Here is a 17,184-nt window from a genome sequence, read left to right as displayed (position 1 = left end):
ATCTTTTGTTGTTTTGGGTCCAAACTTTGTGGGCAATCTTCTGACACCATGCTGAAGCTGGTTGTTGAATCCAGTTTTTGATCAAGGGTATCCATCTCATTCTGCCTAGTTTATCGCAATAGACTTGGAGTTAGGCTTATTTTGTCAATTTTTTGGTCTATAGCCTTTGATTTGCCTTCCCCTAGTTGATGTAAGGTCCCTTGAACCTTCACATGTGGCTTTCAACTTTCTTTGATCTTGAGATTTTTGTTCTGAATCTGGGTTGCTGTCAAGTCTATCTCATCTTTTCATATGAGTCTATCTTGTCTAAAATTTGGTATACTTTATTCATTAGCTTCGACAAGTCTATCCCTGTGATTATCTTTGAAAAGGACCCTCCCAAAGATAGAGTAGTTAGTCTATCACGATAAACTCAGTCCTTGTGCCAGAAAGATCAAATTTTGCACTCGGATGTGATATTTGGGGTCATTAGGCCTTGTTAGTCCCATTTATGAAGTCACAATCAAAATTCCATGTGTCTAAGTGCATGAGCAAGTCTATCGTGATAGACTCACTATCTTGTCATTTTTACAAGTTTTTTTATGTTAGTTTGCTCACCTGGTGTTAGTAGGCTCTCCTAGACACACACATTAAGTTTTAACCAATTTGGAAAAGTGTACTCCCTGTTGGTAGCACTTAGTTATTTTTGGATTCAGAGTAGACCACTTAGATGATGGTCGTTGTACTTTCTGGTCATTGTGTGACTCAGGCTGACGTTCCTTTCCTTTTGACCTTTCGTCGGAGCACTCGGTTGTTATTTTGGTGCTTACGTCACCAAGAACGACCATTTCGACGCTTTTCAGGCCTGTTGCTGGCGTTTTTCCTCGTGGAAGTGCTTCTTCTTGAGTGGAAGCATTCCAAATAGTAGTTGACATCCTTAGGATGTACCTTGTCAAATTTGGTGTCATTTGGTCACCTGGTCGGCCCGTTAGAGCTTCGTGACGCTTTGTGCAGGTTTCGTCAGAAAGGGACTTTAGGCTTAGCTTTGACTGACTTTTTCATGGTCTAACCATTTAGTTGGTTTGTCAAGGTTATTGGCTTGTTGCCTATGAGTTTTGGCTCATTTCCGATCATTTTGGGTCAGTTGTCCTTCTGCAGACCCTGTGAAATCAGGGTTTTCTTGGAGGCTTCCTTCGGGCTTCCCGAGGTCATATGCTTGATCCATAAGCTATAGGCATTGTGCCTTTCAGTTTTGGTTCCATTTGGTGGCGTCTAGGTCTTCCTAACAACTGGTCTACAATATGTGTGCACAGGTTGTGATGGTGGTGCTGGCGAGGGTTTGCGACAACATGAAGTATTCAACTGCTAGATGTAGTGTTGATGAACATACCTCTCATATGTGATGTCGATCTGGTGACCGTGCACAATGGATGAGCTCCTCAAAGTCTCAGATGTTGTAGGAAGCTCTCTCTCTTGGGAGGTGAAATGACACAAATGAGAGTTTTCTAGCCTATCTTCCCTATATGTGATCGGGGCAGATTTCTCCTTTTGGAGGTCCCGTCATTACGGTGGCCAGTTTTGCTATGACACCTTTGCACTCCATAGTTTTCCCATGTCTTCTTTACCTTGCTCTGATCAAGCGTCTCTTCTGTTGCGTTTCCATATGGATTATGGATTTTTTTCTTTATTTTTTGCTAGAAAAATAGCTCAAACTGAGCAAATAAATCCCAAATCGGCCCAAAAATAGCAAATCTAACCTAGAAAAATACCAATAAATGTACTTACACTATGTAGCTCACTCTTCTCTTGTCTATGTACATTCGCGCTCTCAATCGTCAACCTTGGCCTATTTTTTGTTGTTTTTCGACGGTTTGTGGCCAGTTTTGACTCGCTTTACAGTATATACACATCCCTAGGGGCTCATATATAATCAGTTGGTCCCCAATTTTGATTAATTACAAGGGCATATTCTTTTTCCAAAAATCACACAATAAAACGCACGATTGGTTGAAAACTCAATCACAAACACTGCCCTATAATATATGACGTGAGTCTGTGCATTTGGAATGCCTCCCCCCTCTTGGTCGGAGTCCTCCCGAACAACAGAGTATCTTCAAGGGTATGTGTTGTGCATGGGCGTTAAATCGTGCTAATGCAGGCCTTGTAAGGTAACCCTATATGCATGCACAGTCAATGCATTAGGAAAAATTTATGCGGTGTAAGAGCAAGGTATAAGAGGATAAGCTTATTGGCATTCGTCGATGAGGTTTCCTATGGTAATGTTAGTTGGATGGCAGGTTTTCTTGGCAATAAGAAGTTGTAATTGTGCCGCTCGTTGTTTGATGGTCTTCCAAGATTTTTGAACTTTTCTTTGTGCCTCCGCTGAAGTCGATATGGTTGTATTCTTTGTTGCATGTTCTAGTTGAACTTCCATTCATTTCCATATCTTTTTGTTGAATTTGTTTGCACAGATATTTGTGTTTGTTGTCATTGATGCTACTTGTTTCGGCGTGATGGTTGTATGGTCTAGTTTGTCATTGGCAGTTGTAGACAACTATTCGCTGGTCTGCTTCGGTATCCATACCTGTGTTGTTGGCTTGTTCTGAATTGGTACTTTTGGATGCCATACCAATATAGTCCATTGCGGATTCTTCTTGTTAATAATTGTTCTTCAAAGCTTTGCTGGCGTAGGGTGTTTTGTCTTTTCTTCTGTCAACCCCCTTACAGGGACTAAGTTGTCTTGCTTGAGCCAAACTTGATACTTCTGCCCTTGATGAAATGGCACCTCGGATAGATCTGTACCTCGCACCCACACTTGACTGGTTCCCTGCATGATGGTTGGATTTTAATAATACATTTCTTGCCATCCAAACTTTGATTGTTGTTGATTAGGGAATTGCGGATATAGGGATTCCTGTCTCCACATTGACACATATTTATCATAGGACAAGAAGCCTTCTGAAAAGTTGTCATTTCTGAACAGTGATTCATTAGTATCCCAATCAATGAATACTCTATTAACTTTCATCCACGACACTGCTAAGATACACGGCGTTGTTGATCTATTCGGTTGCAGCACATGGAACTTATGAGTGTACATGTGCCCCTGCACTATGATTGGTAACATAATAGACCACAACATGGTCACCTCATCACCCAATGCTACTTTCAACTTGTGTGTATCTGGGAATTTCTTCATTGGTCCAAGTTTTTGAAAGAGCTCAAAGCTAATGACACTCAATTTCGCCCTAGTGTCAAGCAATGCATAGGTATCTACTTGTTCTGTGCCTGCATATGCTTTTATATAAGGACTACACCACGTATTTTTTAAAGTTTCAATGGTGTTCTCGTCTTGAGCCATAAGGTCTCTGATTGTCCTTGCTAGTTCTTTGCTTTGTATATCCGCTTCGATTGTTTGGATTGTTGGAAGAGGATATTCTTCAGTCATCATCGGTGTGACCATGTTTATTGTCCTCAGAAACTGCTTTCGCTTAGCAATGCATTCCTTGGCTTCTTGCTGTGGCTAGTCATGAACTCGTTTCTATTCTTGTCAATAGGCTTTTCCATAATGCAATTGAAACAACGTCCTAGGAGTTAGAGGTAGATGATACTTTTTCAAACGACACCCACTAATCCAATTTGGCGTTTCTTTTCCATCTAGTGTCGGCAGTTTTACTGCTCCGCTAGACGAGATATCTTGGATCAAATAAGGCCCCATTCCTCTTTTCTTTAGTTTCTTGGCATGCTGTTTAAGGGTGTATACCAAGACATAGTCCCCCCTTTTAAAGTCCTTGTTTTTGACAAGTTTGCCAAAAAACTCTTTCTGTTGTAGTTTCTTAGCAAAAATGGTTGCTACCACATTGAGTCTAGTTTTTCTAGGTCATCTAACCGTTCTGAAAGCTCATGGCCCGTCCAGTCCAACCGTTTAGCTACCCTTAGCGTTGGAATAAAAAATTCAATAGGCAGTATTTAATTTAATCCATACACCATATTAAACGGTGTGGCATTGAGTGTTGTTTTATATGCAACTCGATAAGCTCACAATGTTGAATATAGAATTTGATCCCAGTTCGTCCTTGTTTCACTAACCAATTTCGTAAGAACTATGCATAGTATTTTGTTGGTCGCTTCTACTTGGCCATTGGCTTGTGGATGGTAGGGTGCAGATTTGCAATGAATTACCATAAACTCACTGAAGAGATGTTCAATAACTTCATTTGCAAAGTGCATCCCTCTATCACTCACCAGCTTGATTGGTAGGCCATATCGTGTAAACACATATTCATATAAGAACTGTGCCATGGTTCTAGCATCTGCCTTTGTTGTGGCTTTTGCTTCCACCCATTTGGTCATAAAATTAGTGGCCACTATGATGTATTGTGCTTGTGAATGATAAGCTGGTGGAGTAATAGGACCAAGAAAGTCCAATCTCCATTTAGTGAATGGTCGAGCACTCATCATTGGTCTTAAAGGCATGTCGTCTCTCGTAACTAGCACCTTAGTGCATTGACATTCATCACACCTTTTCACAAATTCTGCTCCATCTTGAATCATGGTCGGCAACCGTATGCCTGCAATCATAATGATTTTTACAGTTCTCTCCGCCGAAAAATGACCCCCTGCTATGCCTGCATGGGCTTACTCCAATAATGAAAAGTAGTCATTTTCATGAGGAACTATCCTCAACTCGTCATCGGTTCCTCTTTTATACAATTGGTCACTAATGATGGTATACCTATTCGCTTCGATTTGTAAAGCCTTTTGTCTAGCTTTAGACCAATCTCCTGGCAACTCCCTATTAGTCAAATATTCCACAATAGCATGACTCCATGCGGGTGCTATCGTCACTTGGTATAATGTGGCATAATCCACAGTGGTATTGGTTGTGCAAAAGTTGCATTTCTTGATGTAATTAGCTACATCACCTGCCATTCCAAGCCAATACACTCCAAGTCTTCGTAATCCTTCATAGGTTATTTGATTTCCTTGATGGAAACCCCCTGTCTGTGTATGTGCCTCATCTAGATTTGCGTAGTACTCCTTTGGGCCTATACACAACCTTAGAATCCCATCATTACCATGATGATACATTCTTCCCGCAAGCATAGTGTAATTTTGTGCTTGTCTAGCGTCTTCCATTAGGAAAAAATTGGACCCCCTTGGGGCCATGTAAGGATTCCTAATTTTAAGGGATTAAAGCTAATTTTGTAGGGGATGGAGGGAAAAAGACAATAAATAGGGCTACTTTTGTAGCTCTCTCTCTAAGTTCTCTCTAGATAGGAGAGGGGGGAAAAGTAGGGAATGAGGGTGGTAAAGTAGGAGGAAGAGGGGTGGTAAAGTAGGGGAGAGAGGGAGGTAAAAAGAGAGAGAGGAGTAAAGGTAGAGAGAAGAACCATTCTCTCTCTACCTATCACCAAACAAAGAGAGTAAGTAGTTATGACAAAATCCACTTTTCAGTTCGTGCATGAATTCACCTCAAAAAATGATTTTTTTATAAAATCTTCAAAATGGATCTTTTAAGCTTTAAAAAGTTCCCTATATATGTATATTAAAAAAAACAATATTTTTAAAGAAGAATCTACCTTTTATAAGCTCCAAATCTAAAATTCGTTGGGTCCCTCTCTACATTAATTCCACAAAGCGAGTAAGTAGTTATGACAAAATCCACTTTTCAGCTCGTGCATCAATTCACCCCAAAAAATGATTTTTTAATAAAATCTTCAAAATGGACCTTTTAAGCTTGAAAAAGGTCCCTATATATATATATATATATATATATATAACAATATTTTTTTGGAAGAATCTAGCTTTTATAAGCTCCAAATCTAAAATTCCTTGGGTTCCTCTCTACATTAATTCCAAGAATAAATAGATAATGCCACATCATCAAAACGTCCATCTTATTAAGCCTAAAAATAGAAAAGTTTAAAATCCTTTGAGCTCAAAAATTAAACCTATATATGTCTATATATGAAAAAATATATTTATAAGTCTTTTTATCCCAAAAATTGTTTGTTTATCCCGAAAAGTATATCTTATCTATTTTTTTCCCCATCATAACTTTTCACCATGTCTCTTCGCGACATAACCAATGAATCACCTACGCCGTCATCTACTAGGTCAACTAATGTCAGTCTGCATCTACCGATCGAATTTGCTCCCACAAAAAAAAATGATGAGAAAGTATCTCAACAGGCATTCGTACGACGGTTTCAAGGAGAAACCAATGTTGGCTTGTGGCTTGATGGAGGGCTGTATCCAAAAGATCCGCTCATGGGCTGTCATCCAACATTCCGTACACTACCAAGCTTAATCAAATATGTGGGAGAAGGAGAACGTGGTCTTCTTGGGTATTGTAAGAGATTGGACTCCAATCACGCAGGTGCGTCGGAATGTTTTCGACAACAATGTCAAGTGTTACACATTCATTCCACAAATCTCCAACAACAACTACATTCCACAGAGAAACAACTCAAAGATCTTAAAGAGGAGATGAAAGCTACAGAAACAGAGGTAACTAAGCTACATATTGCAATGATGCACCTAAAAGCCACTCCATTTGGCATGCATGAGCATAAGAGGGAGTTCTCTTGCATTGAAAACTTAGCCTCTAATGGATGGGCACGTAAGAAGCGGATCACGCCAACCAGGTATTTTTTTTAATTCATAGTGTTCATAACTCTCAAATAATTTCCATCAATTTATAACTCGGTTCACCTTTTGAAATAGGACATATATACAAGATGTGTGTGGAAGTTTTAGACAAGAGGACAGTTGCAATCTTCTTCTAGGATGCATCTCAAAGGAAGATATACTTTACATCATAGGTTGTGAAAAGGCCAAACACATGAAAGATGCCATCACAAAGGAGATCCTAAAAAAGATCTCTAACCTTGTGTCTGAGGATGATGTCCAGAGAGCTTGTGATGAGGTTGGGATCAACACAAATGCATACCATGCACTTCATGGATTGATGAAAGATGCATTACGAGAGCAAGGAATCACCGAGAATTTATTTCCTATTCCACATAGGGTCCGACTTGCAAAAAAAGCAAACAATGGTTTCGTTCAAGAATCCCTTGGCGAATACAAACACATTAAAGGATCCATGATGTACTCTTCCACAAGTTCCAAGTCACGTGGTAATATAAAGGGGGGCAATACTATTCCTAATGGGGAAAATTCTTTTGGTTATCATCAATTCAACAATATTTTTGTTGACTTGAGACGACTACGACGAGCTATGGTTAAATTTTATGCTTTATCTCCACAAGGTAATACAAATTGTAATGTCATTTTTTATTTGTATTGAATATCATTTAGTATAACAATTCAATTCCTGTGTTGTTTCAGTACTTGGAGAGAAGCTCATACTTATTCTTAAGCTAGATGAATGTCAAATTGTCAAAGGATGAAGATTGGAACGTATGAGTGTGACACTCATGAATGAGGCAATGTTTTTTGCAAAAGTCGATGCTATCGGTGATCATTCTCAGAAACCATCATTTAGTGTACAATCGGAAAAGGAAATATGGTGGTTAGGAGCTTTTGAAGTTCTGAAAGAGACTCATGAGGTGTTGGCATGGGTCTTCTCTATGATCCCGTGGATCACAGAGGTTATTAAGGCACAACTAGAGGGAGAAAAGCTAGAAGTAGATGGAGTAGGTACATTTGATGCTGAGTGGCACTTAGGAGGTGATCTCAAAACAGTCAAATGTATACTTGGATGTAAACAGGGTGCTTCATCACTTCTTCCTTGTCCATATTGTGTACGAGGATACAAGGAGAGTACTCGTGGCTCCACATCTTCAAAGAAAAGTGTCAAGGAAAGTCACGCAACAGGGTCAATGGATGATGATGCAAGGGATTGGGTGTGCTCGGTGTTGAATTTTCCTATCATGGAGGTCCCCAATCGGTTGAAAAAAGATAGAACATGGTATCCCATTATCAGTTTTCCACTTACAAATGTACACTTTTGCACTTTGCATGCCTTCATGCGTATATTTGATCGCTTGTTAAAGCTTCACATAGAGTACGCTTTCACAATTAAACCACTTTCCAGATCCGTGGAAGCCATTGGAATAGTTGAATCAATTCTAAATTCGATTGGATGTCATGGTGGAAATGTTCCTATCATCGGTGAGGTGGAAAATATGCATGAAGTGCCACAAAAGGTATCTATGAATGTTGTGAAAGCACGTAGGTTTTTCAAGAAACCAGAGATGCAAAAGGAGAGGGGTGAGGAGGATGCTCCATTGGAACTATGGAAAGCGCTTTGCAAGTGTGCGACCGATCGAGATTGCAATCCCGTGCTTGTAAATCTGCGTAGGCAAGTGTGGCACCACTTCGAGTTAGTGCTTCAAATCATGTGGAAACCCCAAACCACGAGCGAGCAACAAAATTTGTTGAAATATCACATTTCTAATTTCACTAAAGCATTCGTGCAAGCATGGGGAGAGAGAAATATCACACACTACATGGTAAGTTACTTTGTTCAGTATTTTGATGCTATACATAAACATTCATTTGATCTAAGCATTTTGTCTTGATGCAGCATATTTTGTATGCGCATGGAGCATTCTTTATGTCAAAATATGGTTCATTAGACATGTGGAGCACTCAAGGAATGGAGAAATCACATTATCGAGCCAAAGGTGTTTACTTTAAAAATACACGTCACGGTGGTGGAACTACAAGATCCAACTACATGAATGAGATGTTTGATTGGTTCTTTTGTTGTTCTTTGGGGAGATGTCATGCCATAGAGCGAGCGCGAAAGTCAAGTCTTGCCAAGGAGGTTAGGAGACAATCTGGACTTAATTCTAAAGAGAAATGGAGAAACTCCACCGGACCCCTTAATCATGATAAGTGGCGTGAAAATCGCCATAGAGTGGGCAAATGTTAGTTACCCAACATGTAAAACAAATGATGATATGCAATGTAATGTTTATGTTTGTAGATGTCTTTGTTGAGTTTCATATAATACTTCTCCATTTATCCATTTTTTGTTTTTTATATTTTGATGATATTAAGAGTTTTTTTAAGTGGCGTGGTCAAGTGTGAAGACACCTATGTTTTTTAAAATAGGGGGCTTTTAGAGAAGAGGGAGTCTCATTTTCAATATTGCCCCTTCTCACACAATGGCACACACAAAGCAAACAACAAGAAAAGATCAACATTTTTTTGCTCACCCTCACTCATCTGTCCAAGGTGCTCAAAAACCATCTTGGATACACGAACAAGAGCTCCTAGAAGAGATGGAGAGGGAATGGTCAGGTGAAGAGCAACAAGATGGACAACCTTCACGCAAGAAGAAACAAGTAGTGACTTCAGACACTGAAACCGAGACGGACAACAAAGCACAAAGCCCACCATGGAGCGGATAGGAGATCCCAAGCAACCAGCGAGTCCCGACTGGGAAGACATTGCCACGTGGCTTCGGAGCTCTGCCGTCAGATCAGCCTAGACGTGATCATGGGTTACTAAATGAAGAGGATTTTGATGATGTAGAAGACGAGCCAGTTGGAGCACAGGGTGCAATTGAAGAGCCAGTCGGAGCACATGGTGGCCTTGAAGATGCACAAGCTCCTCCTCGCAAGCCCTCTCGTAGAAAGAAAAAGTTTTTCAAGGTTCGTCGCCCTAGCAAGGCCCATGTCTCAGATCTTACCATCCCTCAACAACGGGCTCCTGCTGTGAAGCGACACATTCCAAAGTCCTTGCAAGAGATTCGTCACTATCAAAAGAATTCAGACCTTCTCATCCGCAAGGCACCATTCGCACGTTTGGTGAAAGAGATCATGCAAAGTTATCGAATGGCGTTTCGAGTTCAAGGTATCGCCGTAGAAGCTCTACAAGAAGCGGCAGAATATCAACTAATTTCTCTTTTTGAAGACACTAACTTGTGTGCTATTCATTCAAAATGGGTGACAATAATGCCCAAGGATATACCTCTTGCGCGTCGAATCAGAGGAGAGAGAGACTTAATTTGACTATTATGCAATTTTGGCAATGTAAATATATATTTTTCAAATATAACGAGTCATGGATTTAGTGATTTCTTTTCCATGGTACTGAACATTTGTGTTTATCAGTGATATGAGTAGAACTAAGTAGAGAGAGAGAGAGAGAGAGAGACATGTCGATAGAAGTTGATTACAAGAGCTGTCAACCGATTGTGGTTAATTGAAATACAAAAGAGGCATAATATCAGTGAATTTTTTAAACCTAGCCTAAAGAAGGTAAAAAAAAGTTGTCTAGGGGCCTGCCGTAGAGGCACCCGAGAAGGCAAAAGTAACTGCTACTTTTGCCTTCTCGCGTGCCTCTGCGGCAGGCCCCCATACAGCTTTGTTTTACCTTTTTTAGGCTAGGTTTAAAAAAATGCACTGATATTATGCCTTTTTTGTGTTATTTATATGAAAAAAGAACTCTTGATTTTGGTTTAGAGAATTGCACAATCATACCACAATATAGAACGAATCACCTACTGTCTATCCTACCATAAACTCAATACAGAATTTCATAGTTAAAATCAAGTCCCATTCGAAATTAGAAATAGCAAAGTACAAAAATGTGATATATCTCATTATAAATTTGAAAGAATTAATTACAAGATATATGGAGCTATTGAGTGCTTGAGCAGGTTCCTTGCTCTTGGGTGCAGGGAAGTTGTTTGTGCAGCACATTCCAAGCAATTTGTTCCACATTGCTTAAACCTACAGCTTGGCTTAAGGCTACGTTACAAAGTACACGACCACGAATGTGTGTCGCAAATGCAGCAGTGGCCAGAGATTTATTTACAAGATAAATGACTTGGGAGGCTTGAGATATGGTTGACAGGCATAGGATGCGGCTCATAGCTTTCATCATTGACACCCAAAATTGACCACAAGGAGTGTACTCCTTGTGGATTATCGCAAAGCCGTCTTGGGGGAGCTTGCCAAGGTAATGCACAAGGGATGACTGCCATCCAAAAGCTTGGCGCCTACCATCTCCTCCCCGACCTGCATGCTCATCCAGCTCCACAACATTCTACAAAGAAATCAATAGGTAAATAAGATTTCAGAATGCAACAATGAAAATTAACATAATCACAAAACAAAAATTAATTGATACCTCTTGTTTTTCATCGTCCTCATCATTTATGCCTTTGCTGTCAAGAGAAATAGATGAATTGGGATCCATAGTGACACTCTCAAGATCATCCATATGAAAATGCATAGGAGTGCATTGGACTTCAAGCAATACGCGTTGTCAGGAGTTTTTTGGAGCAAGGGGTTTCGCATATGTACATATACATGCATGGTGCATCAAATAAAGAATTGCCCATTTTTCAAAGCCAGGTGGTTACGTGGGGCCCACATGTGTACAGGTAGGACAGGGTGTACATAGTGCATCGATTTTCACTGTTACCAGTACCACTGTGTTTTTTCTACAATAAGGAGGAGTTGGTAGCGCGTAAAACTTCTTGAGGAAGCTATCTGTGGGCCGACGACATGAGGTAAGCAGGTGCGTGAGATGGCATCGAGTGGCGTCAGGAGGCCGAACGGGGTCAATATTTGCACGTGGATGAATACGGACACAAAGTGGTGTTTTCTTGTGAGAGTTATGCAGAAAGTTCATCATTAGGACCACTTTTTGAGGCCACTTCACGTGGTTGCGAGATGCATTATTGAAAAGAAATGAGTGCCAGGTGTGCGGATGATGCAAAAAAGGTGACAACTATGCACTACGAGGTCAATTTTTGGCCTGTTCGGGGTCCGTTTGAGGTCATCTAAAAGGCCAAGGGTGCCCAACTAATAAATCTAAGTGTGGGAACTGAAAAAATAGAGAGAAGACCAGAAAAAACGTGGAGAAGAGAGTAGGAACAGCCGCAGGTGTGTTTTTGGGTTTTTTGGAGCCTATTTTGGTCGTAAACTGCTCATCCGAGGTCGGATTTGAGCACTTTGACATTGTAGACTGGGGTTTTGGGCCGTTCCGGACGCGATAGCGCTCTCCATTTTGCCAAATTCCTCACTCTTTTCCTGCTTTTTTTCTGTGTAAGTTTCTCCTATGAGCGAAGTTTCTGCTCTAGTTTGTGATTGTATCTGGCTTATTTTACCCATATTGTGTGAGCTATTTGCCCCATTGGTGTTGACCCAAGCTCAATTGTATCTAAACATTAGAAATTCTCCTCTTTTGAGCTGAGTTTTTTGGGTGTATGTGTGTGTCTGTGTGGAGTGGGCAAGTGGATAGTCTCTCTCCTCTCACTCCAGAGGTGTGTTCCCTGTCTCGGCCAGGTGTGTTGTCTAAGCCGAGTGGTGCCCCATAGTGTGTGTGTGTATCTTCCCAAGAGTCTGTGTCGGGTCGTTATAGAGGCGCTGTGTGTTTTTATCCCGCTCACATTCTTTTGGCCCCCCTACGGAGGATCTTCTTCGAGTACCTTCTGCTTCAAGCTTCGAGCTTCAAGCTTCGAGCTTCGGGATTACAGGTTGCAGGTTGCAGGTTGCAGATTACAGGTTACAGGTTACAGGGACAGGGACAAGTATAGGCACAGGTGATTCACACAGGTATAGGTAGCTGGAGTACAGTGATATACTAGCAGTGATGTCACTTGTAGTTGTTGTGGGTATGCATCACTTGGCGCCTGTTTGAGCGCATTGTCTGTTGGATTGTACGTTACTTGTGGAAACTGCCATTGTACGCATTTGTGGAGCCATACTTGGTTGTATTTGGCAGTCCCAGCCATTTCTGAGACTTGGTCTGGAAGATAGTCATTTCTGAGACTTGACTATACGCGATTTGCATTAGCCTTCGTGTGAGGGTCGATAGCGTGAGGTTTTTATTGAGCTGGGGGATTCTCAAATGTAGAGATCCTTTCATTGATTCAGGTAGCTGGAGCACCCTTTTTGTGACCTCGCCATAGGCTATGTACTAGTGAGTCCTACTTGATGCTCGGGTTCTATTGTTGACAGTTTATGCATACATATATAGTCTATATTTTGGGTTCCTACTGCTCTATTTTTGGGGAAACTCTGCCAAAATTTTTCCAAGTTATGATGGCTGGTTTTTTGGTCTTTTGAGCCATTTATGCTGTTATGCTGCTGAAATTTTGGCAAAATCAGAGGTTAAGTCAGGTGTGCCTTCTTGGGAGTTTCATGGTTGGCTTTAATGGATGATCAAAATGGCCCTCAATTCACTCCATTTCATTTAACTCAAAGAATCCAGATAAATGTTCATGTGTCCAGGAAGATTTTTTTCCAGCAGCGCATAGTCTTTATGTTTGGGACAAGAAGATTACGGGAGATCTTGGAATGTCCTTTGCTTGTTGTAATTCCGATGATCAACTATGAAAACTCATTTGATGTGCATGTGTTTGTCCTTATCTAAAGTTGAGCTCCATTGAAGTTTCTGGGGATTGGGTAGTCAAAAGTTTTGGGTTCTTGCACGTGTGTTCAAAGGGGTTCTCAAAGCATTGAAACTTGGGTAGCCATGGCTTTCTCTTATCCGGAGTTTCATGGAAGAAATGATAAAGATGTGGAAGAATTTTTGGAAAAGATGAAGGTTTCCTGCATTAGCAACCAGATTCATGACCCTACGCAAATGTTACGCCTTCTCCAAATTTGTTTGAAGAGTGATGCAGGAGTTTGGTCGAAGGCATTTGAAGAGGAGTTGCGTGCAGCGGATCCACCTGTAAGATTGAGTTGGGACAATCTAAGGCATGGATTGGAAGTGGAGTTTGTGAAGATAGAAGATCCTGACAAAGTGTGGCAAGAAGTACAAGGTTTGGTGCAGAAGGAAGGTGAGCCAGTAGATGCATACATACGTAATTTTTCATTGGCATGGGAGCGAATGTGCAAGGCCTTAGCACCACAGGTACCCCCGCCTGACATGATGAAAAAGGACAGGTTCTTAGTTGGTCTTTGGGAGAATATACATTGGAGACTGGAGCTAAAGAAGCCTAGGACATATGAAGATGCACTAGAGGTAGCAAGGAACAAAGGGTGGAAGTTGAGGAAAATGATCCAGTTAGGGGTGGAGTCTTTGCCGAGAGGTCTGAATTTCAGTCTATAGATTCTTTACAAGGTCGCATGTCAGGGGCTCATCACGAACCAGTGGTTCCTGTTACTACTCAGGTTATGCCAGCAGTGGTCACTATAGCAGTGCAAGATGATGGCCTAAGGCAAGACATGAGGCAAATGGTAGATTTGATGAAGAATCTCAGCCTAAACATGCTAGGTCAAGTGGGAAATAATCGAGGTCGAGGGAGGTTTGCAAATCAGCCAGGGGGTGAAGAAAGGCCTAGGAATGGTGTTGGACAAAGCAATGGTAGGTTTTGGAGGCAGACGCCCACATGTTATAATTGTGGAGAGTTGGGTCATATCAGCCTGCAATGTGATAAGTGTTAAGTATGGAGCCTCATTTACCCTTGTAATTTTCTGTGGTAAAAGCGCACATTTGTAAGGCCCCCATTATGAGGAGAAGCCATCGTGCGTGAAGGAAAATCACTCACCGGAAACCAAAATTTTCACGGACAAGATTCGCCGGAATATTCTTTTTTCGCTGGAATATTATGGCCGGACGGCGGCCGGAAAGTGGTCGGAAAACAACCGGTCGGTTGGCCAGTGGCCGGTAGTCAATGGCCGATGGCCGGTGGTCGGAAGTCAATGGCCGGTGGCCGGTGGCCGAATTCAATGGCCGGTGGCCGAATTCAAAAGCGGACTTGTCTTCTCAAGGGCGGCCACACATGGGCGGATTGGAGGGTCCGATTTGGACTTATTCGCACAAGGGCGTCTACACATGGCTGTCTCTCATAAGAGAGGGCAGCCCTTTTGGCCTATAAAAGGAGGCCATTTCTACAAACATTTCATAGTGTGAAGTTGATGCAACAAGGCGAGTGTGAGGTGGTGAGAGTGAAGCAAGGCGGGAGCTCCATTAAGGGTATAATCCCTTTGTAAACTACTTCTTGTTTTGAAGTACTAAAGCCATTGAGTGGCTACTTTCTCGTGGACGTAGCCTACATTGGGTGAACCACGTATATCGTATGTACTCTCTCTCTACTCTATAATCTCATGTATATAAATCTGTCTCTCTCCATTAAGTAATCTACTCAATTATCCATTTAGCTACGTCTTATTTCCTAACAATAAGCCACCAAGGATGGGGGGAGACATGTATCCATTGCCAAGACAGGTGCTAACTAGGTCAAATGATTATGGCATCGAAATTAAGGGAGACGAAGGAACCAGTGGACTGACCCAGGAGGAAAAGGGAAAGACAAAAGTGCTAAGTGTAGTCACCTTGGAGAAGGCATCAAAGCTAGAGGATACATTAGTGATGCCTATTGGGAAGAGGACCACAGAGGAAAAGGAAGGAAGAAGTGCCCCGAGTCCTAGTCAGAAGAAAGGAAAGAGCCATGAAGGCGAGGATGTCAAGGCCAAGAGGAAAAGGAGAGCTCGCCGAAAGTTTCATGTTTCAGATTTTCCACTAGGGGATGGGCAATTAAGCTATGAATTGAAGGAGGACCTGACGAGCAGGAAGGCAGATGTTACTTTTGGGCAGCTTATAGAGATGGTGCCTAAGCTAAAGCGACAGTGGAAGAGGATGGTTAACCCAATGGAGAAAGAGCCAGAGAGAGGTTCAGTAAAGGTGTTGGCAATGGATGAGCTACCAGACATTTGTCCAATAGTAGATATGTGGCATGAAAAGAAAAATTTGGGACAAGGTTATGTGGATGGCGGAGCCCAAATATGCGTCATAACACACTCATGCGTTGAGAAGATGGGTCTCACAGTGGCTGGGGTGTCATGTTTTCGGATCAGATTGGCAAACCATCAAAAAGTAAAATGCTTGGGTGTTGTAAAGAGCTTAGAAGTGGAGGAATATGATGCAAAGGCAGTGGTTGATTTTCATGTGATGCCAGCAGGGTTGGGAGCATATCCTATTATACTAGGCAGACCATGGTTACGTGCAGTGGGAGCTGCTCAAGATTGGCGACATGGTACGATTAGCCTCTATGGAAAGACAGGTACCAAGAAGCTTTATAATATGGACACAAGGAAACAATTAGAGGAGCTTTATGAAGATGAAGATGAGTCTAGTGATGAAGACTCTTCCACGGTGACAGATGAGGACAGTGATAGCACTGCCAGCAGTGATGAGGATGCTGATGTTGCATTTCTTTTGATGGACAAAGAAATACAGGAGTTTGGTTTAGTTGCACTTGCGAATGAGGTTGAAGATGAAAGTGAAGGGCCTTATGAAGTGATTGAAGGGCTGATGCAAACCAAGGTTGAGTTGTCAAAGAAGCACGAATTGATGACACAAATGATCAGTGGAGACCTCTCAACTATGGAGAAGGATATATATTTGCACATGCTTCCTAGTTTTCCTCATTTTTTCATTACTTCATATGAAGAGATCAGAGGGTTCAAGGGAGAAGAGATGCATATAGAGCTGAAAGAAGGTGCTAAGCTGGTGCGGCAAAGGCTAAGAAGGATGGGTCAAGAGCAAATGGAAGCCTTGCGAGAAGAGGTGGACAAGTTATTGAAGGCAGGGTTCATAGTCCCTGTGGAGACCACAGAATGGGTGAGTCGAGTTGTAGTTAGTCCAAAGAAGGATGGGAAGCGGAGAATTTGTGTGGATTTTAAACCTTTAAACGCAGCCACTAAGAAGAACCCATATCCTCTTCCATTCATTGATCAGATCTTGGATTCAATGGCAAGTTATGAGAGGTACAGTGTGTGTGATGGTTTTTCAGGCTATTTTCAATTGAAGATTGCTCTTAAAGACCGCACAAAGACAACTTTTATTACACCATGGGGCTGCTATTGCTACACATTATTGCCATTTGGGTTGTCAAATGGACCTTCCTTCTATCAAGAGAGAGCAAATTGGGTGTTGGAACCATTCATTGGTAGTTGTGTTAAAGCTTTTATGGATGACTTCTGTGTTTATAGCAGTAGAGCTGAACACCATGAGAAGCTGCAGATGGTATTGGCTCAATATGATGAATGTGGAGGACAACTAAATCCAAATAAATGTCATCTAGCACAACCAAGGGTGAAGTTATTGGGCCACATGGTGTCAGAAAATGGCATTGAGGCTGATCCAGACAAGGTTAAGTCTATTATTCTTCTTCCATCACCTACGAGTACGAAGCAATTGGAAACCTTTATACACAAAGTGAAGTACATGGCAAGATTTATTCCATTGTCTTCTCAGATTCTT

This window comes from Adiantum capillus-veneris, chromosome 27 (genome assembly GCF_014529385.1).
Source record: "Adiantum capillus-veneris isolate H3 chromosome 27, ASM1452938v2, whole genome shotgun sequence".
NCBI lineage: Eukaryota > Viridiplantae > Streptophyta > Polypodiopsida > Polypodiales > Pteridaceae > Adiantum > Adiantum capillus-veneris.
Note: the sequence above shows the minus strand (reverse complement) of the source record.